Source organism: Lithobates pipiens, unplaced genomic scaffold (assembly GCF_037356315.1).
Source record: "Lithobates pipiens isolate NorthernLeopardFrog02 unplaced genomic scaffold, aLitPip1_a1.2 Scaffold_8, whole genome shotgun sequence".
Taxonomy (NCBI): Eukaryota; Metazoa; Chordata; class Amphibia; order Anura; family Ranidae; genus Lithobates; species Lithobates pipiens.
In genome coordinates this window covers 572,892,532-572,917,275 of record NW_027507903.1, presented here as the reverse complement: position 1 = coordinate 572,917,275, position 24,744 = coordinate 572,892,532, and the positions used below count along the sequence as shown (strand labels likewise).

Below are 24,744 nucleotides of genomic sequence, written 5' to 3'. Positions count from 1 at the left end.
TGCTCCTTGTGTACCTTCAGGGGTCCGAACTGGCATGGGCGTGACTGTGGACATTACACTTCATCCAGCGCATAAAGATGCCGTGACCCGGATTCGAACCGGGGTTGCTGCGGCCACAACGCAGAGTACTAACCACTATACGATCACGGCATTGTCAACGAGCCAGGTAGGAGTCGAACCTACAATCTTCTGATCCGTAGTCAGACACGTTATCCATTGCGCCACTGGCCCTGGACCTGGCCCTGACTCTTTGCTAAGCCTTCACAAAGGGCATTCTAGCTGCAGAAGCCAATCGACACCATCTCAGCCATTCCAGAGATAAACGGCTAACTTTCTGCTGAATTTCTAATGGAAAGGAAAGTGCTCAGGCCTTCTCAGTTGCTGTCACATCACTGCTTATGGCTGCTCGATAGTTGTGAAAATGGCAAAGGCTAATAATGTTACAATCTCATTCTATGTGGCCCACAGGTGGTGTTGAAGGAAACCCCACCGCCTTATAGGACGGTTGTTTCACTTCCACATAGATGGCTGCCTACTTTCGTGCCTCTCGAAAAGCAGTGGTCCTCGCTGTCCAAAATGTACATCCCACTGGCCTTCAAAGAAAGTCTTTTCACTCTCTGCTGTTACCTTCAAAGGCCACTGTTGTAGAGTTCGCATGGCCCCAAGTTTGTGTTACAGCGGGTGTAGCATGACATGGCAGGATACACCTTGGCCTGTTGACCAATCCTTTAGTGATCTGACTACGGCCTGCCACATTGTAATCGACCGACGCTAGGATAGTATCAAGGTATCCTATATCACAGAGTTGGTGCTGGTTGCAAGAAGCGGTCTTAGAGAGAGAGAGAGAGAGACTTCCTGCTCCTTGTGTACCTTCAGGGGTCCGAACTGGCATGGGCGTGACTGTGGACATTACACTTCATCCAGCGCATAAAGATGCCGTGACCCGGATTCGAACCGGGGTTGCTGCGGCCACAACGCAGAGTACTAACCACTATACGATCACGGCATTGTCAACGAGCCAGGTAGGAGTCGAACCTACAATCTTCTGATCCGTAGTCAGACGCGTTATCCATTGCGCCACTGGCCCTGCACCTGGCCCTGACTCTTTGCTAAGCCTTCACAAAGGGCATTCTAGCTGCAGAAGCCAATCGACACCATCTCAGCCATTCCAGAGATAAACGGCTAACTTTCTGCTGAATTTCTAATGGAAAGGAAAGTGCTCAGGCCTTCTCAGTTGCTGTCACATCACTGCTTATGGCTGCTCGATAGTTGTGAAAATGGCAAAGGCTAATAATGTTACAATCTCATTCTATGTGGCCCACAGGTGGTGTTGAAGGAAACCCCACCGCCTTATAGGACGGTTGTTTCACTTCCACATAGATGGCTGCCTACTTTCGTGCCTCTCGAAAAGCAGTGGTCCTCGCTGTCCAAAATGTACATCCCACTGGCCTTCAAAGAAAGTCTTTTCACTCTCTGCTGTTACCTTCAAAGGCCACTGTTGTAGAGTTCGCATGGCCCCAAGTTTGTGTTACAGCGGGTGTAGCATGACATGGCAGGATACACCTTGGCCTGTTGACCAATCCTTTAGTGATCTGACTACGGCCTGCCACATTGTAATCGACCGACGCTAGGATAGTATCAAGGTATCCTATATCACAGAGTTGGTGCTGGTTGCAAGAAGCGGTCTTAGAGAGAGAGAGAGAGACTTCCTGCTCCTTGTGTACCTTCAGGGGTCCGAACTGGCATGGGCGTGACTGTGGACATTACACTTCATCCAGCGCATAAAGATGCCGTGACCCGGATTCGAACCGGGGTTGCTGCGGCCACAACGCAGAGTACTAACCACTATACGATCACGGCATTGTCAACGAGCCAGGTAGGAGTCGAACCTACAATCTTCTGATCCGTAGTCAGACGCGTTATCCATTGCGCCACTGGCCCTGCACCTGGCCCTGACTCTTTGCTAAGCCTTCACAAAGGGCATTCTAGCTGCAGAAGCCAATCGACACCATCTCAGCCATTCCAGAGATAAACGGCTAACTTTCTGCTGAATTTCTAATGGAAAGGAAAGTGCTCAGGCCTTCTCAGTTGCTGTCACATCACTGCTTATGGCTGCTCGATAGTTGTGAAAATGGCAAAGGCTAATAATGTTACAATCTCATTCTATGTGGCCCACAGGTGGTGTTGAAGGAAACCCCACCGCCTTATAGGACGGTTGTTTCACTTCCACATAGATGGCTGCCTACTTTCGTGCCTCTCGAAAAGCAGTGGTCCTCGCTGTCCAAAATGTACATCCCACTGGCCTTCAAAGAAAGTCTTTTCACTCTCTGCTGTTACCTTCAAAGGCCACTGTTGTAGAGTTCGCATGGCCCCAAGTTTGTGTTACAGCGGGTGTAGCATGACATGGCAGGATACACCTTGGCCTGTTGACCAATCCTTTAGTGATCTGACTACGGCCTGCCACATTGTAATCGACCGACGCTAGGATAGTATCAAGGTATCCTATATCACAGAGTTGGTGCTGGTTGCAAGAAGCGGTCTTAGAGAGAGAGAGAGAGACTTCCTGCTCCTTGTGTACCTTCAGGGGTCCGAACTGGCATGGGCGTGACTGTGGACATTACACTTCATCCAGCGCATAAAGATGCCGTGACCCGGATTCGAACCGGGGTTGCTGCGGCCACAACGCAGAGTACTAACCACTATACGATCACGGCATTGTCAACGAGCCAGGTAGGAGTCGAACCTACAATCTTCTGATCCGTAGTCAGACGCGTTATCCATTGCGCCACTGGCCCTGCACCTGGCCCTGACTCTTTGCTAAGCCTTCACAAAGGGCATTCTAGCTGCAGAAGCCAATCGACACCATCTCAGCCATTCCAGAGATAAACGGCTAACTTTCTGCTGAATTTCTAATGGAAAGGAAAGTGCTCAGGCCTTCTCAGTTGCTGTCACATCACTGCTTATGGCTGCTCGATAGTTGTGAAAATGGCAAAGGCTAATAATGTTACAATCTCATTCTATGTGGCCCACAGGTGGTGTTGAAGGAAACCCCACCGCCTTATAGGACGGTTGTTTCACTTCCACATAGATGGCTGCCTACTTTCGTGCCTCTCGAAAAGCAGTGGTCCTCGCTGTCCAAAATGTACATCCCACTGGCCTTCAAAGAAAGTCTTTTCACTCTCTGCTGTTACCTTCAAAGGCCACTGTTGTAGAGTTCGCATGGCCCCAAGTTTGTGTTACAGCGGGTGTAGCATGACATGGCAGGATACACCTTGGCCTGTTGACCAATCCTTTAGTGATCTGACTACGGCCTGCCACATTGTAATCGACCGACGCTAGGATAGTATCAAGGTATCCTATATCACAGAGTTGGTGCTGGTTGCAAGAAGCGGTCTTAGAGAGAGAGAGAGAGAGAGAGACTTCCTGCTCCTTGTGTACCTTCAGGGGTCCGAACTGGCATGGGCGTGACTGTGGACATTACACTTCATCCAGCGCATAAAGATGCCGTGACCCGGATTCGAACCGGGGTTGCTGCGGCCACAACGCAGAGTACTAACCACTATACGATCACGGCATTGTCAACGAGCCAGGTAGGAGTCGAACCTACAATCTTCTGATCCGTAGTCAGACGCGTTATCCATTGCGCCACTGGCCCTGCACCTGGCCCTGACTCTTTGCTAAGCCTTCACAAAGGGCATTCTAGCTGCAGAAGCCAATCGACACCATCTCAGCCATTCCAGAGATAAACGGCTAACTTTCTGCTGAATTTCTAATGGAAAGGAAAGTGCTCAGGCCTTCTCAGTTGCTGTCACATCACTGCTTATGGCTGCTCGATAGTTGTGAAAATGGCAAAGGCTAATAATGTTACAATCTCATTCTATGTGGCCCACAGGTGGTGTTGAAGGAAACCCCACCGCCTTATAGGACGGTTGTTTCACTTCCACATAGATGGCTGCCTACTTTCGTGCCTCTCGAAAAGCAGTGGTCCTCGCTGTCCAAAATGTACATCCCACTGGCCTTCAAAGAAAGTCTTTTCACTCTCTGCTGTTACCTTCAAAGGCCACTGTTGTAGAGTTCGCATGGCCCCAAGTTTGTGTTACAGCGGGTGTAGCATGACATGGCAGGATACACCTTGGCCTGTTGACCAATCCTTTAGTGATCTGACTACGGCCTGCCACATTGTAATCGACCGACGCTAGGATAGTATCAAGGTATCCTATATCACAGAGTTGGTGCTGGTTGCAAGAAGCGGTCTTAGAGAGAGAGAGACTTCCTGCTCCTTGTGTACCTTCAGGGGTCCGAACTGGCATGGGCGTGACTGTGGACATTACACTTCATCCAGCGCATAAAGATGCCGTGACCCGGATTCGAACCGGGGTTGCTGCGGCCACAACGCAGAGTACTAACCACTATACGATCACGGCATTGTCAACGAGCCAGGTAGGAGTCGAACCTACAATCTTCTGATCCGTAGTCAGACGCGTTATCCATTGCGCCACTGGCCCTGCACCTGGCCCTGACTCTTTGCTAAGCCTTCACAAAGGGCATTCTAGCTGCAGAAGCCAATCGACACCATCTCAGCCATTCCAGAGATAAACGGCTAACTTTCTGCTGAATTTCTAATGGAAAGGAAAGTGCTCAGGCCTTCTCAGTTGCTGTCACATCACTGCTTATGGCTGCTCGATAGTTGTGAAAATGGCAAAGGCTAATAATGTTACAATCTCATTCTATGTGGCCCACAGGTGGTGTTGAAGGAAACCCCACCGCCTTATAGGACGGTTGTTTCACTTCCACATAGATGGCTGCCTACTTTCGTGCCTCTCGAAAAGCAGTGGTCCTCGCTGTCCAAAATGTACATCCCACTGGCCTTCAAAGAAAGTCTTTTCACTCTCTGCTGTTACCTTCAAAGGCCACTGTTGTAGAGTTCGCATGGCCCCAAGTTTGTGTTACAGCGGGTGTAGCATGACATGGCAGGATACACCTTGGCCTGTTGACCAATCCTTTAGTGATCTGACTACGGCCTGCCACATTGTAATCGACCGACGCTAGGATAGTATCAAGGTATCCTATATCACAGAGTTGGTGCTGGTTGCAAGAAGCGGTCTTAGAGAGAGAGAGAGAGAGAGACTTCCTGCTCCTTGTGTACCTTCAGGGGTCCGAACTGGCATGGGCGTGACTGTGGACATTACACTTCATCCAGCGCATAAAGATGCCGTGACCCGGATTCGAACCGGGGTTGCTGCGGCCACAACGCAGAGTACTAACCACTATATGATCACGGCATTGTCAACGAGCCAGGTAGGAGTCGAACCTACAATCTTCTGATCCGTAGTCAGACGCGTTATCCATTGCGCCACTGGCCCTGCACCTGGCCCTGACTCTTTGCTAAGCCTTCACAAAGGGCATTCTAGCTGCAGAAGCCAATCGACACCATCTCAGCCATTCCAGAGATAAACGGCTAACTTTCTGCTGAATTTCTAATGGAAAGGAAAGTGCTCAGGCCTTCTCAGTTGCTGTCACATCACTGCTTATGGCTGCTCGATAGTTGTGAAAATGGCAAAGGCTAATAATGTTACAATCTCATTCTATGTGGCCCACAGGTGGTGTTGAAGGAAACCCCACCGCCTTATAGGACGGTTGTTTCACTTCCACATAGATGGCTGCCTACTTTCGTGCCTCTCGAAAAGCAGTGGTCCTCGCTGTCCAAAATGTACATCCCACTGGCCTTCAAAGAAAGTCTTTTCACTCTCTGCTGTTACCTTCAAAGGCCACTGTTGTAGAGTTCGCATGGCCCCAAGTTTGTGTTACAGCGGGTGTAGCATGACATGGCAGGATACACCTTGGCCTGTTGACCAATCCTTTAGTGATCTGACTACGGCCTGCCACATTGTAATCGACCGACGCTAGGATAGTATCAAGGTATCCTATATCACAGAGTTGGTGCTGGTTGCAAGAAGCGGTCTTAGAGAGAGAGAGAGAGAGAGAGACTTCCTGCTCCTTGTGTACCTTCAGGGGTCCGAACTGGCATGGGCGTGACTGTGGACATTACACTTCATCCAGCGCATAAAGATGCCGTGACCCGGATTCGAACCGGGGTTGCTGCGGCCACAACGCAGAGTACTAACCACTATACGATCACGGCATTGTCAACGAGCCAGGTAGGAGTCGAACCTACAATCTTCTGATCCGTAGTCAGACACGTTATCCATTGCGCCACTGGCCCTGGACCTGGCCCTGACTCTTTGCTAAGCCTTCACAAAGGGCATTCTAGCTGCAGAAGCCAATCGACACCATCTCAGCCATTCCAGAGATAAACGGCTAACTTTCTGCTGAATTTCTAATGGAAAGGAAAGTGCTCAGGCCTTCTCAGTTGCTGTCACATCACTGCTTATGGCTGCTCGATAGTTGTGAAAATGGCAAAGGCTAATAATGTTACAATCTCATTCTATGTGGCCCACAGGTGGTGTTGAAGGAAACCCCACCGCCTTATAGGACGGTTGTTTCACTTCCACATAGATGGCTGCCTACTTTCGTGCCTCTCGAAAAGCAGTGGTCCTCGCTGTCCAAAATGTACATCCCACTGGCCTTCAAAGAAAGTCTTTTCACTCTCTGCTGTTACCTTCAAAGGCCACTGTTGTAGAGTTCGCATGGCCCCAAGTTTGTGTTACAGCGGGTGTAGCATGACATGGCAGGATACACCTTGGCCTGTTGACCAATCCTTTAGTGATCTGACTACGGCCTGCCACATTGTAATCGACCGACGCTAGGATAGTATCAAGGTATCCTATATCACAGAGTTGGTGCTGGTTGCAAGAAGCGGTCTTAGAGAGAGAGAGAGAGAGAGACTTCCTGCTCCTTGTGTACCTTCAGGGGTCCGAACTGGCATGGGCGTGACTGTGGACATTACACTTCATCCAGCGCATAAAGATGCCGTGACCCGGATTCGAACCGGGGTTGCTGCGGCCACAACGCAGAGTACTAACCACTATACGATCACGGCATTGTCAACGAGCCAGGTAGGAGTCGAACCTACAATCTTCTGATCCGTAGTCAGACGCGTTATCCATTGCGCCACTGGCCCTGCACCTGCCCCTGACTCTTTGCTAAGCCTTCACAAAGGGCATTCTAGCTGCAGAAGCCAATCGACACCATCTCAGCCATTCCAGAGATAAACGGCTAACTTTCTGCTGAATTTCTAATGGAAAGGAAAGTGCTCAGGCCTTCTCAGTTGCTGTCACATCACTGCTTATGGCTGCTCGATAGTTGTGAAAATGGCAAAGGCTAATAATGTTACAATCTCATTCTATGTGGCCCACAGGTGGTGTTGAAGGAAACCCCACCGCCTTATAGGACGGTTGTTTCACTTCCACATAGATGGCTGCCTACTTTCGTGCCTCTCGAAAAGCAGTGGTCCTCGCTGTCCAAAATGTACATCCCACTGGCCTTCAAAGAAAGTCTTTTCACTCTCTGCTGTTACCTTCAAAGGCCACTGTTGTAGAGTTCGCATGGCCCCAAGTTTGTGTTACAGCGGGTGTAGCATGACATGGCAGGATACACCTTGGCCTGTTGACCAATCCTTTAGTGATCTGACTACGGCCTGCCACATTGTAATCGACCGACGCTAGGATAGTATCAAGGTATCCTATATCACAGAGTTGGTGCTGGTTGCAAGAAGCGGTCTTAGAGAGAGAGAGAGAGAGAGACTTCCTGCTCCTTGTGTACCTTCAGGGGTCCGAACTGGCATGGGCGTGACTGTGGACATTACACTTCATCCAGCGCATAAAGATGCCGTGACCCGGATTCGAACCGGGGTTGCTGCGGCCACAACGCAGAGTACTAACCACTATACGATCACGGCATTGTCAACGAGCCAGGTAGGAGTCGAACCTACAATCTTCTGATCCGTAGTCAGACGCGTTATCCATTGCGCCACTGGCCCTGCACCTGGCCCTGACTCTTTGCTAAGCCTTCACAAAGGGCATTCTAGCTGCAGAAGCCAATCGACACCATCTCAGCCATTCCAGAGATAAACGGCTAACTTTCTGCTGAATTTCTAATGGAAAGGAAAGTGCTCAGGCCTTCTCAGTTGCTGTCACATCACTGCTTATGGCTGCTCGATAGTTGTGAAAATGGCAAAGGCTAATAATGTTACAATCTCATTCTATGTGGCCCACAGGTGGTGTTGAAGGAAACCCCACCGCCTTATAGGACGGTTGTTTCACTTCCACATAGATGGCTGCCTACTTTCGTGCCTCTCGAAAAGCAGTGGTCCTCGCTGTCCAAAATGTACATCCCACTGGCCTTCAAAGAAAGTCTTTTCACTCTCTGCTGTTACCTTCAAAGGCCACTGTTGTAGAGTTCGCATGGCCCCAAGTTTGTGTTACAGCGGGTGTAGCATGACATGGCAGGATACACCTTGGCCTGTTGACCAATCCTTTAGTGATCTGACTACGGCCTGCCACATTGTAATCGACCGACGCTAGGATAGTATCAAGGTATCCTATATCACAGAGTTGGTGCTGGTTGCAAGAAGCGGTCTTAGAGAGAGAGAGAGAGAGAGAGAGACTTCCTGCTCCTTGTGTACCTTCAGGGGTCCGAACTGGCATGGGCGTGACTGTGGACATTACACTTCATCCAGCGCATAAAGATGCCGTGACCCGGATTCGAACCGGGGTTGCTGCGGCCACAACGCAGAGTACTAACCACTATACGATCACGGCATTGTCAACGAGCCAGGTAGGAGTCGAACCTACAATCTTCTGATCCGTAGTCAGACGCGTTATCCATTGCGCCACTGGCCCTGCACCTGGCCCTGACTCTTTGCTAAGCCTTCACAAAGGGCATTCTAGCTGCAGAAGCCAATCGACACCATCTCAGCCATTCCAGAGATAAACGGCTAACTTTCTGCTGAATTTCTAATGGAAAGGAAAGTGCTCAGGCCTTCTCAGTTGCTGTCACATCACTGCTTATGGCTGCTCGATAGTTGTGAAAATGGCAAAGGCTAATAATGTTACAATCTCATTCTATGTGGCCCACAGGTGGTGTTGAAGGAAACCCCACCGCCTTATAGGACGGTTGTTTCACTTCCACATAGATGGCTGCCTACTTTCGTGCCTCTCGAAAAGCAGTGGTCCTCGCTGTCCAAAATGTACATCCCACTGGCCTTCAAAGAAAGTCTTTTCACTCTCTGCTGTTACCTTCAAAGGCCACTGTTGTAGAGTTCGCATGGCCCCAAGTTTGTGTTACAGCGGGTGTAGCATGACATGGCAGGATACACCTTGGCCTGTTGACCAATCCTTTAGTGATCTGACTACGGCCTGCCACATTGTAATCGACCGACGCTAGGATAGTATCAAGGTATCCTATATCACAGAGTTGGTGCTGGTTGCAAGAAGCGGTCTTAGAGAGAGAGAGAGAGAGAGACTTCCTGCTCCTTGTGTACCTTCAGGGGTCCGAACTGGCATGGGCGTGACTGTGGACATTACACTTCATCCAGCGCATAAAGATGCCGTGACCCGGATTCGAACCGGGGTTGCTGCGGCCACAACGCAGAGTACTAACCACTATACGATCACGGCATTGTCAACGAGCCAGGTAGGAGTCGAACCTACAATCTTCTGATCCGTAGTCAGACGCGTTATCCATTGCGCCACTGGCCCTGCACCTGGCCCTGACTCTTTGCTAAGCCTTCACAAAGGGCATTCTAGCTGCAGAAGCCAATCGACACCATCTCAGCCATTCCAGAGATAAACGGCTAACTTTCTGCTGAATTTCTAATGGAAAGGAAAGTGCTCAGGCCTTCTCAGTTGCTGTCACATCACTGCTTATGGCTGCTCGATAGTTGTGAAAATGGCAAAGGCTAATAATGTTACAATCTCATTCTATGTGGCCCACAGGTGGTGTTGAAGGAAACCCCACCGCCTTATAGGACGGTTGTTTCACTTCCACATAGATGGCTGCCTACTTTCGTGCCTCTCGAAAAGCAGTGGTCCTCGCTGTCCAAAATGTACATCCCACTGGCCTTCAAAGAAAGTCTTTTCACTCTCTGCTGTTACCTTCAAAGGCCACTGTTGTAGAGTTCGCATGGCCCCAAGTTTGTGTTACAGCGGGTGTAGCATGACATGGCAGGATACACCTTGGCCTGTTGACCAATCCTTTAGTGATCTGACTACGGCCTGCCACATTGTAATCGACCGACGCTAGGATAGTATCAAGGTATCCTATATCACAGAGTTGGTGCTGGTTGCAAGAAGCGGTCTTAGAGAGAGAGAGAGAGAGAGACTTCCTGCTCCTTGTGTACCTTCAGGGGTCCGAACTGGCATGGGCGTGACTGTGGACATTACACTTCATCCAGCGCATAAAGATGCCGTGACCCGGATTCGAACCGGGGTTGCTGCGGCCACAACGCAGAGTACTAACCACTATACGATCACGGCATTGTCAACGAGCCAGGTAGGAGTCGAACCTACAATCTTCTGATCCGTAGTCAGACGCGTTATCCATTGCGCCACTGGCCCTGCACCTGGCCCTGACTCTTTGCTAAGCCTTCACAAAGGGCATTCTAGCTGCAGAAGCCAATCGACACCATCTCAGCCATTCCAGAGATAAACGGCTAACTTTCTGCTGAATTTCTAATGGAAAGGAAAGTGCTCAGGCCTTCTCAGTTGCTGTCACATCACTGCTTATGGCTGCTCGATAGTTGTGAAAATGGCAAAGGCTAATAATGTTACAATCTCATTCTATGTGGCCCACAGGTGGTGTTGAAGGAAACCCCACCGCCTTATAGGACGGTTGTTTCACTTCCACATAGATGGCTGCCTACTTTCGTGCCTCTCGAAAAGCAGTGGTCCTCGCTGTCCAAAATGTACATCCCACTGGCCTTCAAAGAAAGTCTTTTCACTCTCTGCTGTTACCTTCAAAGGCCACTGTTGTAGAGTTCGCATGGCCCCAAGTTTGTGTTACAGCGGGTGTAGCATGACATGGCAGGATACACCTTGGCCTGTTGACCAATCCTTTAGTGATCTGACTACGGCCTGCCACATTGTAATCGACCGACGCTAGGATAGTATCAAGGTATCCTATATCACAGAGTTGGTGCTGGTTGCAAGAAGCGGTCTTAGAGAGAGAGAGAGAGAGAGACTTCCTGCTCCTTGTGTACCTTCAGGGGTCCGAACTGGCATGGGCGTGACTGTGGACATTACACTTCATCCAGCGCATAAAGATGCCGTGACCCGGATTCGAACCAGGGTTGCTGCGGCCACAACGCAGAGTACTAACCACTATACGATCACGGCATTGTCAACGAGCCAGGTAGGAGTCGAACCTACAATCTTCTGATCCGTAGTCAGACGCGTTATCCATTGCGCCACTGGCCCTGCACCTGGCCCTGACTCTTTGCTAAGCCTTCACAAAGGGCATTCTAGCTGCAGAAGCCAATCGACACCATCTCAGCCATTCCAGAGATAAACGGCTAACTTTCTGCTGAATTTCTAATGGAAAGGAAAGTGCTCAGGCCTTCTCAGTTGCTGTCACATCACTGCTTATGGCTGCTCGATAGTTGTGAAAATGGCAAAGGCTAATAATGTTACAATCTCATTCTATGTGGCCCACAGGTGGTGTTGAAGGAAACCCCACCGCCTTATAGGACGGTTGTTTCACTTCCACATAGATGGCTGCCTACTTTCGTGCCTCTCGAAAAGCAGTGGTCCTCGCTGTCCAAAATGTACATCCCACTGGCCTTCAAAGAAAGTCTTTTCACTCTCTGCTGTTACCTTCAAAGGCCACTGTTGTAGAGTTCGCATGGCCCCAAGTTTGTGTTACAGCGGGTGTAGCATGACATGGCAGGATACACCTTGGCCTGTTGACCAATCCTTTAGTGATCTGACTACGGCCTGCCACATTGTAATCGACCGACGCTAGGATAGTATCAAGGTATCCTATATCACAGAGTTGGTGCTGGTTGCAAGAAGCGGTCTTAGAGAGAGAGAGAGAGAGAGAGACTTCCTGCTCCTTGTGTACCTTCAGGGGTCCGAACTGGCATGGGCGTGACTGTGGACATTACACTTCATCCAGCGCATAAAGATGCCGTGACCCGGATTCGAACCGGGGTTGCTGCGGCCACAACGCAGAGTACTAACCACTATACGATCACGGCATTGTCAACGAGCCAGGTAGGAGTCGAACCTACAATCTTCTGATCCGTAGTCAGACGCGTTATCCATTGCGCCACTGGCCCTGCACCTGGCCCTGACTCTTTGCTAAGCCTTCACAAAGGGCATTCTAGCTACAGAAGCCAATCGACACCATCTCAGCCATTCCAGAGATAAACGGCTAACTTTCTGCTGAATTTCTAATGGAAAGGAAAGTGCTCAGGCCTTCTCAGTTGCTGTCACATCACTGCTTATGGCTGCTCGATAGTTGTGAAAATGGCAAAGGCTAATAATGTTACAATCTCATTCTATGTGGCCCACAGGTGGTGTTGAAGGAAACCCCACCGCCTTATAGGACGGTTGTTTCACTTCCACATAGATGGCTGCCTACTTTCGTGCCTCTCGAAAAGCAGTGGTCCTCGCTGTCCAAAATGTACATCCCACTGGCCTTCAAAGAAAGTCTTTTCACTCTCTGCTGTTACCTTCAAAGGCCACTGTTGTAGAGTTCGCATGGCCCCAAGTTTGTGTTACAGCGGGTGTAGCATGACATGGCAGGATACACCTTGGCCTGTTGACCAATCCTTTAGTGATCTGACTACGGCCTGCCACATTGTAATCGACCGACGCTAGGATAGTATCAAGGTATCCTATATCACAGAGTTGGTGCTGGTTGCAAGAAGCGGTCTTAGAGAGAGAGAGAGAGAGAGACTTCCTGCTCCTTGTGTACCTTCAGGGGTCCGAACTGGCATGGGCGTGACTGTGGACATTACACTTCATCCAGCGCATAAAGATGCCGTGACCCGGATTCGAACCGGGGTTGCTGCGGCCACAACGCAGAGTACTAACCACTATACGATCACGGCATTGTCAACGAGCCAGGTAGGAGTCGAACCTACAATCTTCTGATCCGTAGTCAGACGCGTTATCCATTGCGCCACTGGCCCTGCACCTGGCCCTGACTCTTTGCTAAGCCTTCACAAAGGGCATTCTAGCTGCAGAAGCCAATCGACACCATCTCAGCCATTCCAGAGATAAACGGCTAACTTTCTGCTGAATTTCTAATGGAAAGGAAAGTGCTCAGGCCTTCTCAGTTGCTGTCACATCACTGCTTATGGCTGCTCGATAGTTGTGAAAATGGCAAAGGCTAATAATGTTACAATCTCATTCTATGTGGCCCACAGGTGGTGTTGAAGGAAACCCCACCGCCTTATAGGACGGTTGTTTCACTTCCACATAGATGGCTGCCTACTTTCGTGCCTCTCGAAAAGCAGTGGTCCTCGCTGTCCAAAATGTACATCCCACTGGCCTTCAAAGAAAGTCTTTTCACTCTCTGCTGTTACCTTCAAAGGCCACTGTTGTAGAGTTCGCATGGCCCCAAGTTTGTGTTACAGCGGGTGTAGCATGACATGGCAGGATACACCTTGGCCTGTTGACCAATCCTTTAGTGATCTGACTACGGCCTGCCACATTGTAATCGACCGACGCTAGGATAGTATCAAGGTATCCTATATCACAGAGTTGGTGCTGGTTGCAAGAAGCGGTCTTAGAGAGAGAGACTTCCTGCTCCTTGTGTACCTTCAGGGGTCCGAACTGGCATGGGCGTAACTGTGGACATTACACTTCATCCAGCGCATAAAGATGCCGTGACCCGGATTCGAACCGGGGTTGCTGCGGCCACAACGCAGAGTACTAACCACTATACGATCACGGCATTGTCAACGAGCCAGGTAGGAGTCGAACCTACAATCTTCTGATCCGTAGTCAGACGCGTTATCCATTGCGCCACTGGCCCTGCACCTGGCCCTGACTCTTTGCTAAGCCTTCACAAAGGGCATTCTAGCTGCAGAAGCCAATCGACACCATCTCAGCCATTCCAGAGATAAACGGCTAACTTTCTGCTGAATTTCTAATGGAAAGGAAAGTGCTCAGGCCTTCTCAGTTGCTGTCACATCACTGCTTATGGCTGCTCGATAGTTGTGAAAATGGCAAAGGCTAATAATGTTACAATCTCATTCTATGTGGCCCACAGGTGGTGTTGAAGGAAACCCCACCGCCTTATAGGACGGTTGTTTCACTTCCACATAGATGGCTGCCTACTTTCGTGCCTCTCGAAAAGCAGTGGTCCTCGCTGTCCAAAATGTACATCCCACTGGCCTTCAAAGAAAGTCTTTTCACTCTCTGCTGTTACCTTCAAAGGCCACTGTTGTAGAGTTCGCATGGCCCCAAGTTTGTGTTACAGCGGGTGTAGCATGACATGGCAGGATACACCTTGGCCTGTTGACCAATCCTTTAGTGATCTGACTACGGCCTGCCACATTGTAATCGACCGACGCTAGGATAGTATCAAGGTATCCTATATCACAGAGTTGGTGCTGGTTGCAAGAAGCGGTCTTAGAGAGAGAGAGAGAGAGAGAGAGAGAGAGAGAGAGAGAGAGAGAGACTTCCTGCTCCTTGTGTACCTTCAGGGGTCCGAACTGGCATGGGCGTGACTGTGGACATTACACTTCATCCAGCGCATAAAGATGCCGTGACCCGGATTCGAACCGGGGTTGCTGCGGCCACAACGCAGAGTACTAACCACTATACGATCACGGCATTGTCAACGAGCCAGGTAGGAGTCGAACCTACAATCTTCTGATCCGTAGTCAGACGCGTTATCCATTGCGCCACTGGCCCTGCACCTGGCCCTGACTCTTTGCTAAGCCTTCACAAAGGGCATTCTAGCTGCAGAAGCCAATCGACACCATCTCAGCCATTCCAGAGATAAACGGCTAACTTTCTGCTGAATTTCTAATGGAAAGGAAAGTGCTCAGGCCTTCTCAGTTGCTGTCACATCACTGCTTATGGCTGCTCGATAGTTGTGAAAATGGCAAAGGCTAATAATGTTACAATCTCATTCTATGTGGCCCACAGGTGGTGTTGAAGGAAACCCCACCGCCTTATAGGACGGTTGTTTCACTTCCACATAGATGGCTGCCTACTTTCGTGCCTCTCGAAAAGCAGTGGTCCTCGCTGTCCAAAATGTACATCCCACTGGCCTTCAAAGAAAGTCTTTTCACTCTCTGCTGTTACCTTCAAAGGCCACTGTTGTAGAGTTCGCATGGCCCCAAGTTTGTGTTACAGCGGGTGTAGCATGACATGGCAGGATACACCTTGGCCTGTTGACCAATCCTTTAGTGATCTGACTACGGCCTGCCACATTGTAATCGACCGACGCTAGGATAGTATCAAGGTATCCTATATCACAGAGTTGGTGCTGGTTGCAAGAAGCGGTCTTAGAGAGAGAGAGAGAGAGAGACTTCCTGCTCCTTGTGTACCTTCAGGGGTCCGAACTGGCATGGGCGTGACTGTGGACATTACACTTCATCCAGCGCATAAAGATGCCGTGACCCGGATTCGAACCGGGGTTGCTGCGGCCACAACGCAGAGTACTAACCACTATACGATCACGGCATTGTCAACGAGCCAGGTAGGAGTCGAACCTACAATCTTCTGATCCGTAGTCAGACGCGTTATCCATTGCGCCACTGGCCCTGCACCTGGCCCTGACTCTTTGCTAAGCCTTCACAAAGGGCATTCTAGCTGCAGAAGCCAATCGACACCATCTCAGCCATTCCAGAGATAAACGGCTAACTTTCTGCTGAATTTCTAATGGAAAGGAAAGTGCTCAGGCCTTCTCAGTTGCTGTCACATCACTGCTTATGGCTGCTCGATAGTTGTGAAAATGGCAAAGGCTAATAATGTTACAATCTCATTCTATGTGGCCCACAGGTGGTGTTGAAGGAAACCCCACCGCCTTATAGGACGGTTGTTTCACTTCCACATAGATGGCTGCCTACTTTCGTGCCTCTCGAAAAGCAGTGGTCCTCGCTGTCCAAAATGTACATCCCACTGGCCTTCAAAGAAAGTCTTTTCACTCTCTGCTGTTACCTTCAAAGGCCACTGTTGTAGAGTTCGCATGGCCCCAAGTTTGTGTTACAGCGGGTGTAGCATGACATGGCAGGATACACCTTGGCCTGTTGACCAATCCTTTAGTGATCTGACTACGGCCTGCCACATTGTAATCGACCGACGCTAGGATAGTATCAAGGTATCCTATATCACAGAGTTGGTGCTGGTTGCAAGAAGCGGTCTTAGAGAGAGAGAGAGAGAGAGACTTCCTGCTCCTTGTGTACCTTCAGGGGTCCGAACTGGCATGGGCGTGACTGTGGACATTACACTTCATCCAGCGCATAAAGATGCCGTGACCCGGATTCGAACCGGGGTTGCTGCGGCCACAACGCAGAGTACTAACCACTATACGATCACGGCATTGTCAACGAGCCAGGTAGGAGTCGAACCTACAATCTTCTGATCCGTAGTCAGACGCGTTATCCATTGCGCCACTGGCCCTGCACCTGGCCCTGACTCTTTGCTAAGCCTTCACAAAGGGCATTCTAGCTGCAGAAGCCAATCGACACCATCTCAGCCATTCCAGAGATAAACGGCTAACTTTCTGCTGAATTTCTAATGGAAAGGAAAGTGCTCAGGCCTTCTCAGTTGCTGTCACATCACTGCTTATGGCTGCTCGATAGTTGTGAAAATGGCAAAGGCTAATAATGTTACAATCTCATTCTATGTGGCCAACAGGTGGTGTTGAAGGAAACCCCACCGCCTTATAGGACGGTTGTTTCACTTCCACATAGATGGCTGCCTACTTTCGTGCCTCTCGAAAAGCAGTGGTCCTCGCTGTCCAAAATGTACATCCCACTGGCCTTCAAAGAAAGTCTTTTCACTCTCTGCTGTTACCTTCAAAGGCCACTGTTGTAGAGTTCGCATGGCCCCAAGTTTGTGTTACAGCGGGTGTAGCATGACATGGCAGGATACACCTTGGCCTGTTGACCAATCCTTTAGTGATCTGACTACGGCCTGCCACATTGTAATCGACCGACGCTAGGATAGTATCAAGGTATCCTATATCACAGAGTTGGTGCTGGTTGCAAGAAGCGGTCTTAGAGAGAGAGAGAGAGAGAGAGAGAGAGAGAGACTTCCTGCTCCTTGTGTACCTTCAGGGGTCCGAACTGGCATGGGCGTGACTGTGGACATTACACTTCATCCAGCGCATAAAGATGCCGTGACCCGGATTCGAACCGGGGTTGCTGCGGCCACAACGCAGAGTACTAACCACTATACGATCACGGCATTGTCAACGAGCCAGGTAGGAGTCGAACCTACAATCTTCTGATCCGTAGTCAGACGCGTTATCCATTGCGCCACTGGCCCTGCACCTGGCCCTGACTCTTTGCTAAGCCTTCACAAAGGGCATTCTAGCTGCAGAAGCCAATCGACACCATCTCAGCCATTCCAGAGATAAACGGCTAACTTTCTGCTGAATTTCTAATGGAAAGGAAAGTGCTCAGGCCTTCTCAGTTGCTGTCACATCACTGCTTATGGCTGCTCGATAGTTGTGAAAATGGCAAAGGCTAATAATGTTACAATCTCATTCTATGTGGCCCACAGGTGGTGTTGAAGGAAACCCCACCGCCTTATAGGACGGTTGTTTCACTTCCACATAGATGGCTGCCTACTTTCGTGCCTCTCGAAAAGCAGTGGTCCTCGCTGTCCAAAATGTACATCCCACTGGCCTTCAAAGAAAGTCTTTTCACTCTCTGCTGTTACCTTCAAAGGCCACTGTTGTAGAGTTCGCATGGCCCCAAGTTTGTGTTACAGCGGGTGTAGCATGACATGGCAGGATACACCTTGGCCTGTTGACCAATCCTTTAGTGATCTGACTACGGCCTGCCACATTGTAATCGACCGACGCTAGGATAGTATCAAGGTATCCTATATCACAGAGTTGGTGCTGGTTGCAAGAAGCGGTCTTAGAGAGAGAGAGAGAGAGAGAGACTTCCTGCTCCTTGTGTACCTTCAGGGGTCCGAACTGGCATGGGCGTGACTGTGGACATTACACTTCATCCAGCGCATAAAGATGCCGTGACCCGGATTCGAACCGGGGTTGCTGCGGCCACAACGCAGAGTACTAACCACTATACGATCACGGCATTGTCAACGAGCCAGGTAGGAGTCGAACCTACAATCTTCTGATCCGTAGTCAGACGCGTTATCCATTGCGCCACTGGCCCTGCACCTGGCCCTGACTCTTTGCTAAGCCTTCACAAAGGGCATTCTAGCTGCAGAAGCCAATCGACACCATCTCAGCCATTCCAGAGATAAACGGCTAACTTTCTGCTGAATTTCTAATGGAAAGGAAAGTGCTCAGGCCTTCTCAGTTGCTGTCACATCACTGCTTATGGCTGCTCGATAGTTGTGAAAATGGCAAAGGCTAATAATGTTACAATCTCATTCTATGTGGCCCACAGGTGGTGTTGAAGGAAACCCCACCACCTTATAGGACGGTTGTTTCACTTCCACATAGATGGCTGCCTACTTTCGTGCCTCTCGAAAAGCAGTGGTCCTCGCTGTCCAAAATGTACATCCCACTGGCCTTCAAAGAAAGTCTTTTCACTCTCTGCTGTTACCTTCAAAGGCCACTGTTGTAGAGTTCGCATGGCCCCAAGTTTGTGTTACAGCGGGTGTAGCATGACATGGCAGGATACACCTTGGCCTGTTGACCAATCCTTTAGTGATCTGACTACGGCCTGCCACATTGTAATCGACCGACGCTAGGATAGTATCAAGGTATCCTATATCACAGAGTTGGTGCTGGTTGCAAGAAGCGGTCTTAGAGAGAGAGAGAGAGAGAGACTTCCTGCTCCTTGTGTACCTTCAGGGGTCCGAACTGGCATGGGCGTGACTGTGGACATTACACTTCATCCAGCGCATAAAGATGCCGTGACCCGGATTCGAACCGGGGTTGCTGCGGCCACAACGCAGAGTACTAACCACTATACGATCACGGCATTGTCAACGAGCCAGGTAGGAGTCGAACCTACAATCTTCTGATCCGTAGTCAGACGCGTTATCCATTGCGCCACTGGCCCTGCACCTGGCCCTGACTCTTTGCTAAGCCTTCACAAAGGGCATTCTAGCTGCAGAAGCCAATCGACACCATCTCAGCCATTCCAGAGATAAACGGCTAACTTTCTGCTGAATTTCTAATGGAAAGGAAAGTGCTCAGGCCTTCTCAGTTGCTGTCACATCACTGCTTATGGCTGCTCGATAGTTGTGAAAATGGCAAAGGCTAATAATGTTACAATCTCATTCTATGTGGCCCACAGGTGGTGTTGAAGGAAACCCCACCGCCTTATAGGACGGTTGTTTCACTTCCACATAGATGGCTGCCTACTTTCGTGCCTCTCGAAAAGCAGTGGTCCTCGCTGTCCAAAATGTACATCCCACTGGCCTTCAAAGAAAGTCTTTTCACTCTCTGCTGTTACCTTCAAAGGCCACTGTTGTAGAGTTCGCATGGCCCCAAGTTTGTGTTACAGCGGGTGTAGCATGACATGGCAGGATACACCTTGGCCTGTTGACCAATCCTTTAGTGATCTGACTACGGCCTGCCACATTGTAATCGACCGACGCTAGGATAGTATCAAGGTATCCTATATCACAGAGTTGGTGCTGGTTGCAAGAAGCGGTCTTAGAGAGAGAGAGAGAGAGAGACTTCCTGCTCCTTGTGTACCTTCAGGGGTCCGAACTGGCATGGGCGTGACTGTGGACATTACACTTCATCCAGCGCATAAAGATGCCGTGACCCGGATTCGAACCGGGGTTGCTGCGGCCACAACGCAGAGTACTAACCACTATACGATCACGGCATTGTCAACGAGCCAGGTAGGAGTCGAACCTACAATCTTCTGATCCGTAGTCAGACGCGTTATCCATTGCGCCACTGGCCCTGCACCTGGCCCTGACTCTTTGCTAAGCCTTCACAAAGGGCATTCTAGCTGCAGAAGCCAATCGACACCATCTCAGCCATTCCAGAGATAAACGGCTAACTTTCTGCTGAATTTCTAATGGAAAGGAAAGTGCTCAGGCCTTCTCAGTTGCTGTCACATCACTGCTTATGGCTGCTCGATAGTTGTGAAAATGGCAAAGGCTAATAATGTTACAATCTCATTCTATGTGGCCCACAGGTGGTGTTGAAGGAAACCCCACCACCTTATAGGACGGTTGTTTCACTTCCACATAGATGGCTGCCTACTTTCGTGCCTCTCGAAAAGCAGTGGTCCTCGCTGTCCAAAATGTACATCCCACTGGCCTTCAAAGAAAGTCTTTTCACTCTCTGCTGTTACCTTCAAAGGCCACTGTTGTAGAGTTCGCATGGCCCCAAGTTTGTGTTACAGCGGGTGTAGCATGACATGGCAGGATACACCTTGGCCTGTTGACCAATCCTTTAGTGATCTGACTACGGCCTGCCACATTGTAATCGACCGACGCTAGGATAGTATCAAGGTATCCTATATCACAGAGTTGGTGCTGGTTGCAAGAAGTGGTCTTAGAGAGAGAGAGAGAGAGAGACTTCCTGCTCCTTGTGTACCTTCAGGGGTCCGAACTGGCATGGGCGTGACTGTGGACATTACACTTCATCCAGCGCATAAAGATGCCGTGACCCGGATTCGAACCGGGGTTGCTGCGGCCACAACGCAGAGTACTAACCACTATACGATCACGGCATTGTCAACGAGCCAGGTAGGAGTCGAACCTACAATCTTCTGATCCGTAGTCAGACGCGTTATCCATTGCGCCACTGGCCCTGCACCTGGCCCTGACTCTTTGCTAAGCCTTCACAAAGGGCATTCTAGCTGCAGAAGCCAATCGACACCATCTCAGCCATTCCAGAGATAAACGGCTAACTTTCTGCTGAATTTCTAATGGAAAGGAAAGTGCTCAGGCCTTCTCAGTTGCTGTCACATCACTGCTTATGGCTGCTCGATAGTTGTGAAAATGGCAAAGGCTAATAATGTTACAATCTCATTCTATGTGGCCCACAGGTGGTGTTGAAGGAAACCCCACCACCTTATAGGACGGTTGTTTCACTTCCACATAGATGGCTGCCTACTTTCGTGCCTCTCGAAAAGCAGTGGTCCTCGCTGTCCAAAATGTACATCCCACTGGCCTTCAAAGAAAGTCTTTTCACTCTCTGCTGTTACCTTCAAAGGCCACTGTTGTAGAGTTCGCATGGCCCCAAGTTTGTGTTACAGCGGGTGTAGCATGACATGGCAGGATACACCTTGGCCTGTTGACCAATCCTTTAGTGATCTGACTACGGCCTGCCACATTGTAATCGACCGACGCTAGGATAGTATCAAGGTATCCTATATCACAGAGTTGGTGCTGGTTGCAAGAAGCGGTCTTAGAGAGAGAGAGAGAGAGAGACTTCCTGCTCCTTGTGTACCTTCAGGGGTCCGAACTGGCATGGGCGTGACTGTGGACATTACACTTCATCCAGCGCATAAAGATGCCGTGACCCGGATTCGAACCGGGGTTGCTGCGGCCACAACGCAGAGTACTAACCACTATACGATCACGGCATTGTCAACGAGCCAGGTAGGAGTCGAACCTACAATCTTCTGATCCGTAGTCAGACGCGTTATCCATTGCGCCACTGGCCCTGCACCTGGCCCTGACTCTTTGCTAAGCCTTCACAAAGGGCATTCTAGCTGCAGAAGCCAATCGACACCATCTCAGCCATTCCAGAGATAAACGGCTAACTTTCTGCTGAATTTCTAATGGAAAGGAAAGTGCTCAGGCCTTCTCAGTTGCTGTCACATCACTGCTTATGGCTGCTCGATAGTTGTGAAAATGGCAAAGGCTAATAATGTTACAATCTCATTCTATGTGGCCCACAGGTGGTGTTGAAGGAAACCCCACCGCCTTATAGGACGGTTGTTTCACTTCCACATAGATGGCTGCCTACTTTCGTGCCTCTCGAAAAGCAGTGGTCCTCGCTGTCCAAAATGTACATCCCACTGGCCTTCAAAGAAAGTCTTTTCACTCTCTGCTGTTACCTTCAAAGGCCACTGTTGTAGAGTTCGCATGGCCCCAAGTTTGTGTTACAGCGGGTGTAGCATGACATGGCAGGATACACCTTGGCCTGTTGACCAATCCTTTAGTGATCTGACTACGGCCTGCCACATTGTAATCGACCGACGCTAGGATAGTATCAAGGTATCCTATATCACAGAGTTGGTGCTGGTTGCAAGAAGCGGTCTTAGAGAGAGAGAGAGAGAGAGAGACTTCCTGCTCCTTGTGTACCTTCAGGGGTCCGAACTGGCATGGGCGTGACTGTGGACATTACACTTCATCCAGCGCATAAAGATGCCGTGACCCGGATTCGAACCGGGGTTGCTGCGGCCACAACGCAGAGTACTAACCACTATACGATCACGGCATTGTCAACGAGCCAGGTAGGAGTCGAACCTACAATCTTCTGATCCGTAGTCAGACGCGTTATCCATTGCGCCACTGGCCCTGCACCTGGCCCTGACTCTTTGCTAAGCCTTCACAAAGGGCATTCTAGCTGCAGAAGCCAATCGACACCATCTCAGCCATTCCAGAGATAAACGGCTAACTTTCTGCTGAATTTCTAATGGAAAGGAAAGTGCTCAGGCCTTCTCAGTTGCTGTCACATCACTGCTTATGGCTGCTCGATAGTTGTGAAAATGGCAAAGGCTAATAATGTTACAATCTCATTCTATGTGGCCCACAGGTGGTGTTGAAGGAAACCCCACCACCTTATAGGACGGTTGTTTCACTTCCACATAGATGGCTGCCTACTTTCGTGCCTCTCGAAAAGCAGTGGTCCTCGCTGTCCAAAATGTACATCCCACTGGCCTTCAAAGAAAGTCTTTTCACTCTCTGCTGTTACCTTCAAAGGCCACTGTTGTAGAGTTCGCATGGCCCCAAGTTTGTGTTACAGCGGGTGTAGCATGACATGGCAGGATACACCTTGGCCTGTTGACCAATCCTTTAGTGATCTGACTACGGCCTGCCACATTGTAATCGACCGACGCTAGGATAGTATCAAGGTATCCTATATCACAGAGTTGGTGCTGGTTGCAAGAAGCGGTCTTAGAGAGAGAGAGAGAGACTTCCTGCTCCTTGTGTACCTTCAGGGGTCCGAACTGGCATGGGCGTGACTGTGGACATTACACTTCATCCAGCGCATAAAGATGCCGTGACCCGGATTCGAACCGGGGTTGCTGCGGCCACAACGCAGAGTACTAACCACTATACGATCACGGCATTGTCAACGAGCCAGGTAGGAGTCGAACCTACAATCTTCTGATCCGTAGTCAGACGCGTTATCCATTGCGCCACTGGCCCTGCACCTGGCCCTGACTCTTTGCTAAGCCTTCACAAAGGGCATTCTAGCTGCAGAAGCCAATCGACACCATCTCAGCCATTCCAGAGATAAACGGCTAACTTTCTGCTGAATTTCTAATGGAAAGGAAAGTGCTCAGGCCTTCTCAGTTGCTGTCACATCACTGCTTATGGCTGCTCGATAGTTGTGAAAATGGCAAAGGCTAATAATGTTACAATCTCATTCTATGTGGCCCACAGGTGGTGTTGAAGGAAACCCCACCACCTTATAGGACGGTTGTTTCACTTCCACATAGATGGCTGCCTACTTTCGTGCCTCTCGAAAAGCAGTGGTCCTCGCTGTCCAAAATGTACATCCCACTGGCCTTCAAAGAAAGTCTTTTCACTCTCTGCTGTTACCTTCAAAGGCCACTGTTGTAGAGTTCGCATGGCCCCAAGTTTGTGTTACAGCGGGTGTAGCATGACATGGCAGGATACACCTTGGCCTGTTGACCAATCCTTTAGTGATCTGACTACGGCCTGCCACATTGTAATCGACCGACGCTAGGATAGTATCAAGGTATCCTATATCACAGAGTTGGTGCTGGTTGCAAGAAGCGGTCTTAGAGAGAGAGAGAGAGAGAGAGAGACTTCCTGCTCCTTGTGTACCTTCAGGGGTCCGAACTGGCATGGGCGTGACTGTGGACATTACACTTCATCCAGCGCATAAAGATGCCGTGACCCGGATTCGAACCGGGGTTGCTGCGGCCACAACGCAGAGTACTAACCACTATACGATCACGGCATTGTCAACGAGCCAGGTAGGAGTCGAACCTACAATCTTCTGATCCGTAGTCAGACGCGTTATCCATTGCGCCACTGGCCCTGCACCTGGCCCTGACTCTTTGCTAAGCCTTCACAAAGGGCATTCTAGCTGCAGAAGCCAATCGACACCATCTCAGCCATTCCAGAGATAAACGGCTAACTTTCTGCTGAATTTCTAATGGAAAGGAAAGTGCTCAGGCCTTCTCAGTTGCTGTCACATCACTGCTTATGGCTGCTCGATAGTTGTGAAAATGGCAAAGGCTAATAATGTTACAATCTCATTCTATGTGGCCCACAGGTGGTGTTGAAGGAAACCCCACCACCTTATAGGACGGTTGTTTCACTTCCACATAGATGGCTGCCTACTTTCGTGCCTCTCGAAAAGCAGTGGTCCTCGCTGTCCAAAATGTACATCCCACTGGCCTTCAAAGAAAGTCTTTTCACTCTCTGCTGTTACCTTCAAAGGCCACTGTTGTAGAGTTCGCATGGCCCCAAGTTTGTGTTACAGCGGGTGTAGCATGACATG

At 49.8% G+C, this 24,744-nt stretch overlaps 54 non-coding genes across 54 annotated transcripts; all 54 read right to left on the bottom strand.

Annotated features, from left to right (window-relative positions):
• Positions 1-78: 78 nt before the first annotated feature.
• TRNAH-GUG (transfer RNA histidin (anticodon GUG)) lies at positions 79-150 on the bottom strand. The gene has a single exon. It is a non-coding gene; the product is annotated as a tRNA-His (tRNA).
• A 784-nt stretch (positions 151-934) lies between these two features.
• TRNAH-GUG (transfer RNA histidin (anticodon GUG)) lies at positions 935-1,006 on the bottom strand. The gene has a single exon. It is a non-coding gene; the product is annotated as a tRNA-His (tRNA).
• Positions 1,007-1,014: 8 nt separating this feature from the next.
• Positions 1,015-1,087, bottom strand: TRNAR-ACG (transfer RNA arginine (anticodon ACG)). Its single transcript has one exon. It is a non-coding gene; the product is annotated as a tRNA-Arg (tRNA).
• Positions 1,088-1,788: 701 nt separating this feature from the next.
• Positions 1,789-1,860, bottom strand: TRNAH-GUG (transfer RNA histidin (anticodon GUG)). The gene has a single exon. It is a non-coding gene; the product is annotated as a tRNA-His (tRNA).
• Positions 1,861-1,868: 8 nt separating this feature from the next.
• TRNAR-ACG (transfer RNA arginine (anticodon ACG)) lies at positions 1,869-1,941 on the bottom strand. The gene has a single exon. It is a non-coding gene; the product is annotated as a tRNA-Arg (tRNA).
• A 701-nt stretch (positions 1,942-2,642) lies between these two features.
• TRNAH-GUG (transfer RNA histidin (anticodon GUG)) lies at positions 2,643-2,714 on the bottom strand. Its single transcript has one exon. It is a non-coding gene; the product is annotated as a tRNA-His (tRNA).
• Positions 2,715-2,722: 8 nt separating this feature from the next.
• Positions 2,723-2,795, bottom strand: TRNAR-ACG (transfer RNA arginine (anticodon ACG)). The gene has a single exon. It is a non-coding gene; the product is annotated as a tRNA-Arg (tRNA).
• A 707-nt stretch (positions 2,796-3,502) lies between these two features.
• Positions 3,503-3,574, bottom strand: TRNAH-GUG (transfer RNA histidin (anticodon GUG)). The gene has a single exon. It is a non-coding gene; the product is annotated as a tRNA-His (tRNA).
• Positions 3,575-3,582: 8 nt separating this feature from the next.
• Positions 3,583-3,655, bottom strand: TRNAR-ACG (transfer RNA arginine (anticodon ACG)). Its single transcript has one exon. It is a non-coding gene; the product is annotated as a tRNA-Arg (tRNA).
• Positions 3,656-4,352: 697 nt separating this feature from the next.
• On the bottom strand, positions 4,353-4,424 carry TRNAH-GUG (transfer RNA histidin (anticodon GUG)). The gene has a single exon. It is a non-coding gene; the product is annotated as a tRNA-His (tRNA).
• Positions 4,425-4,432: 8 nt separating this feature from the next.
• TRNAR-ACG (transfer RNA arginine (anticodon ACG)) lies at positions 4,433-4,505 on the bottom strand. Its single transcript has one exon. It is a non-coding gene; the product is annotated as a tRNA-Arg (tRNA).
• A 785-nt stretch (positions 4,506-5,290) lies between these two features.
• TRNAR-ACG (transfer RNA arginine (anticodon ACG)) lies at positions 5,291-5,363 on the bottom strand. Its single transcript has one exon. It is a non-coding gene; the product is annotated as a tRNA-Arg (tRNA).
• Positions 5,364-6,070: 707 nt separating this feature from the next.
• Positions 6,071-6,142, bottom strand: TRNAH-GUG (transfer RNA histidin (anticodon GUG)). The gene has a single exon. It is a non-coding gene; the product is annotated as a tRNA-His (tRNA).
• A 786-nt stretch (positions 6,143-6,928) lies between these two features.
• Positions 6,929-7,000, bottom strand: TRNAH-GUG (transfer RNA histidin (anticodon GUG)). The gene has a single exon. It is a non-coding gene; the product is annotated as a tRNA-His (tRNA).
• Positions 7,001-7,008: 8 nt separating this feature from the next.
• On the bottom strand, positions 7,009-7,081 carry TRNAR-ACG (transfer RNA arginine (anticodon ACG)). The gene has a single exon. It is a non-coding gene; the product is annotated as a tRNA-Arg (tRNA).
• Positions 7,082-7,786: 705 nt separating this feature from the next.
• On the bottom strand, positions 7,787-7,858 carry TRNAH-GUG (transfer RNA histidin (anticodon GUG)). Its single transcript has one exon. It is a non-coding gene; the product is annotated as a tRNA-His (tRNA).
• An 8-nt stretch (positions 7,859-7,866) lies between these two features.
• Positions 7,867-7,939, bottom strand: TRNAR-ACG (transfer RNA arginine (anticodon ACG)). The gene has a single exon. It is a non-coding gene; the product is annotated as a tRNA-Arg (tRNA).
• Positions 7,940-8,648: 709 nt separating this feature from the next.
• Positions 8,649-8,720, bottom strand: TRNAH-GUG (transfer RNA histidin (anticodon GUG)). Its single transcript has one exon. It is a non-coding gene; the product is annotated as a tRNA-His (tRNA).
• Positions 8,721-8,728: 8 nt separating this feature from the next.
• TRNAR-ACG (transfer RNA arginine (anticodon ACG)) lies at positions 8,729-8,801 on the bottom strand. The gene has a single exon. It is a non-coding gene; the product is annotated as a tRNA-Arg (tRNA).
• Positions 8,802-9,506: 705 nt separating this feature from the next.
• On the bottom strand, positions 9,507-9,578 carry TRNAH-GUG (transfer RNA histidin (anticodon GUG)). Its single transcript has one exon. It is a non-coding gene; the product is annotated as a tRNA-His (tRNA).
• An 8-nt stretch (positions 9,579-9,586) lies between these two features.
• Positions 9,587-9,659, bottom strand: TRNAR-ACG (transfer RNA arginine (anticodon ACG)). The gene has a single exon. It is a non-coding gene; the product is annotated as a tRNA-Arg (tRNA).
• A 705-nt stretch (positions 9,660-10,364) lies between these two features.
• TRNAH-GUG (transfer RNA histidin (anticodon GUG)) lies at positions 10,365-10,436 on the bottom strand. The gene has a single exon. It is a non-coding gene; the product is annotated as a tRNA-His (tRNA).
• Positions 10,437-10,444: 8 nt separating this feature from the next.
• Positions 10,445-10,517, bottom strand: TRNAR-ACG (transfer RNA arginine (anticodon ACG)). Its single transcript has one exon. It is a non-coding gene; the product is annotated as a tRNA-Arg (tRNA).
• Positions 10,518-11,302: 785 nt separating this feature from the next.
• On the bottom strand, positions 11,303-11,375 carry TRNAR-ACG (transfer RNA arginine (anticodon ACG)). Its single transcript has one exon. It is a non-coding gene; the product is annotated as a tRNA-Arg (tRNA).
• A 707-nt stretch (positions 11,376-12,082) lies between these two features.
• TRNAH-GUG (transfer RNA histidin (anticodon GUG)) lies at positions 12,083-12,154 on the bottom strand. Its single transcript has one exon. It is a non-coding gene; the product is annotated as a tRNA-His (tRNA).
• An 8-nt stretch (positions 12,155-12,162) lies between these two features.
• On the bottom strand, positions 12,163-12,235 carry TRNAR-ACG (transfer RNA arginine (anticodon ACG)). The gene has a single exon. It is a non-coding gene; the product is annotated as a tRNA-Arg (tRNA).
• Positions 12,236-12,940: 705 nt separating this feature from the next.
• Positions 12,941-13,012, bottom strand: TRNAH-GUG (transfer RNA histidin (anticodon GUG)). Its single transcript has one exon. It is a non-coding gene; the product is annotated as a tRNA-His (tRNA).
• Positions 13,013-13,020: 8 nt separating this feature from the next.
• TRNAR-ACG (transfer RNA arginine (anticodon ACG)) lies at positions 13,021-13,093 on the bottom strand. Its single transcript has one exon. It is a non-coding gene; the product is annotated as a tRNA-Arg (tRNA).
• Positions 13,094-13,788: 695 nt separating this feature from the next.
• TRNAH-GUG (transfer RNA histidin (anticodon GUG)) lies at positions 13,789-13,860 on the bottom strand. The gene has a single exon. It is a non-coding gene; the product is annotated as a tRNA-His (tRNA).
• An 8-nt stretch (positions 13,861-13,868) lies between these two features.
• TRNAR-ACG (transfer RNA arginine (anticodon ACG)) lies at positions 13,869-13,941 on the bottom strand. The gene has a single exon. It is a non-coding gene; the product is annotated as a tRNA-Arg (tRNA).
• Positions 13,942-14,672: 731 nt separating this feature from the next.
• Positions 14,673-14,744, bottom strand: TRNAH-GUG (transfer RNA histidin (anticodon GUG)). Its single transcript has one exon. It is a non-coding gene; the product is annotated as a tRNA-His (tRNA).
• An 8-nt stretch (positions 14,745-14,752) lies between these two features.
• On the bottom strand, positions 14,753-14,825 carry TRNAR-ACG (transfer RNA arginine (anticodon ACG)). The gene has a single exon. It is a non-coding gene; the product is annotated as a tRNA-Arg (tRNA).
• A 705-nt stretch (positions 14,826-15,530) lies between these two features.
• TRNAH-GUG (transfer RNA histidin (anticodon GUG)) lies at positions 15,531-15,602 on the bottom strand. The gene has a single exon. It is a non-coding gene; the product is annotated as a tRNA-His (tRNA).
• Positions 15,603-15,610: 8 nt separating this feature from the next.
• On the bottom strand, positions 15,611-15,683 carry TRNAR-ACG (transfer RNA arginine (anticodon ACG)). Its single transcript has one exon. It is a non-coding gene; the product is annotated as a tRNA-Arg (tRNA).
• Positions 15,684-16,388: 705 nt separating this feature from the next.
• Positions 16,389-16,460, bottom strand: TRNAH-GUG (transfer RNA histidin (anticodon GUG)). Its single transcript has one exon. It is a non-coding gene; the product is annotated as a tRNA-His (tRNA).
• An 8-nt stretch (positions 16,461-16,468) lies between these two features.
• Positions 16,469-16,541, bottom strand: TRNAR-ACG (transfer RNA arginine (anticodon ACG)). Its single transcript has one exon. It is a non-coding gene; the product is annotated as a tRNA-Arg (tRNA).
• A 717-nt stretch (positions 16,542-17,258) lies between these two features.
• TRNAH-GUG (transfer RNA histidin (anticodon GUG)) lies at positions 17,259-17,330 on the bottom strand. Its single transcript has one exon. It is a non-coding gene; the product is annotated as a tRNA-His (tRNA).
• Positions 17,331-17,338: 8 nt separating this feature from the next.
• TRNAR-ACG (transfer RNA arginine (anticodon ACG)) lies at positions 17,339-17,411 on the bottom strand. The gene has a single exon. It is a non-coding gene; the product is annotated as a tRNA-Arg (tRNA).
• A 707-nt stretch (positions 17,412-18,118) lies between these two features.
• Positions 18,119-18,190, bottom strand: TRNAH-GUG (transfer RNA histidin (anticodon GUG)). Its single transcript has one exon. It is a non-coding gene; the product is annotated as a tRNA-His (tRNA).
• Positions 18,191-18,198: 8 nt separating this feature from the next.
• On the bottom strand, positions 18,199-18,271 carry TRNAR-ACG (transfer RNA arginine (anticodon ACG)). The gene has a single exon. It is a non-coding gene; the product is annotated as a tRNA-Arg (tRNA).
• A 705-nt stretch (positions 18,272-18,976) lies between these two features.
• Positions 18,977-19,048, bottom strand: TRNAH-GUG (transfer RNA histidin (anticodon GUG)). Its single transcript has one exon. It is a non-coding gene; the product is annotated as a tRNA-His (tRNA).
• Positions 19,049-19,056: 8 nt separating this feature from the next.
• On the bottom strand, positions 19,057-19,129 carry TRNAR-ACG (transfer RNA arginine (anticodon ACG)). The gene has a single exon. It is a non-coding gene; the product is annotated as a tRNA-Arg (tRNA).
• A 705-nt stretch (positions 19,130-19,834) lies between these two features.
• On the bottom strand, positions 19,835-19,906 carry TRNAH-GUG (transfer RNA histidin (anticodon GUG)). Its single transcript has one exon. It is a non-coding gene; the product is annotated as a tRNA-His (tRNA).
• An 8-nt stretch (positions 19,907-19,914) lies between these two features.
• On the bottom strand, positions 19,915-19,987 carry TRNAR-ACG (transfer RNA arginine (anticodon ACG)). The gene has a single exon. It is a non-coding gene; the product is annotated as a tRNA-Arg (tRNA).
• Positions 19,988-20,692: 705 nt separating this feature from the next.
• TRNAH-GUG (transfer RNA histidin (anticodon GUG)) lies at positions 20,693-20,764 on the bottom strand. Its single transcript has one exon. It is a non-coding gene; the product is annotated as a tRNA-His (tRNA).
• Positions 20,765-20,772: 8 nt separating this feature from the next.
• On the bottom strand, positions 20,773-20,845 carry TRNAR-ACG (transfer RNA arginine (anticodon ACG)). Its single transcript has one exon. It is a non-coding gene; the product is annotated as a tRNA-Arg (tRNA).
• Positions 20,846-21,550: 705 nt separating this feature from the next.
• On the bottom strand, positions 21,551-21,622 carry TRNAH-GUG (transfer RNA histidin (anticodon GUG)). The gene has a single exon. It is a non-coding gene; the product is annotated as a tRNA-His (tRNA).
• Positions 21,623-21,630: 8 nt separating this feature from the next.
• On the bottom strand, positions 21,631-21,703 carry TRNAR-ACG (transfer RNA arginine (anticodon ACG)). Its single transcript has one exon. It is a non-coding gene; the product is annotated as a tRNA-Arg (tRNA).
• Positions 21,704-22,410: 707 nt separating this feature from the next.
• TRNAH-GUG (transfer RNA histidin (anticodon GUG)) lies at positions 22,411-22,482 on the bottom strand. The gene has a single exon. It is a non-coding gene; the product is annotated as a tRNA-His (tRNA).
• Positions 22,483-22,490: 8 nt separating this feature from the next.
• On the bottom strand, positions 22,491-22,563 carry TRNAR-ACG (transfer RNA arginine (anticodon ACG)). The gene has a single exon. It is a non-coding gene; the product is annotated as a tRNA-Arg (tRNA).
• A 701-nt stretch (positions 22,564-23,264) lies between these two features.
• On the bottom strand, positions 23,265-23,336 carry TRNAH-GUG (transfer RNA histidin (anticodon GUG)). Its single transcript has one exon. It is a non-coding gene; the product is annotated as a tRNA-His (tRNA).
• An 8-nt stretch (positions 23,337-23,344) lies between these two features.
• On the bottom strand, positions 23,345-23,417 carry TRNAR-ACG (transfer RNA arginine (anticodon ACG)). Its single transcript has one exon. It is a non-coding gene; the product is annotated as a tRNA-Arg (tRNA).
• Positions 23,418-24,126: 709 nt separating this feature from the next.
• TRNAH-GUG (transfer RNA histidin (anticodon GUG)) lies at positions 24,127-24,198 on the bottom strand. The gene has a single exon. It is a non-coding gene; the product is annotated as a tRNA-His (tRNA).
• Positions 24,199-24,206: 8 nt separating this feature from the next.
• TRNAR-ACG (transfer RNA arginine (anticodon ACG)) lies at positions 24,207-24,279 on the bottom strand. The gene has a single exon. It is a non-coding gene; the product is annotated as a tRNA-Arg (tRNA).
• Between the last annotated feature and the right edge of the window lie 465 nt (positions 24,280-24,744).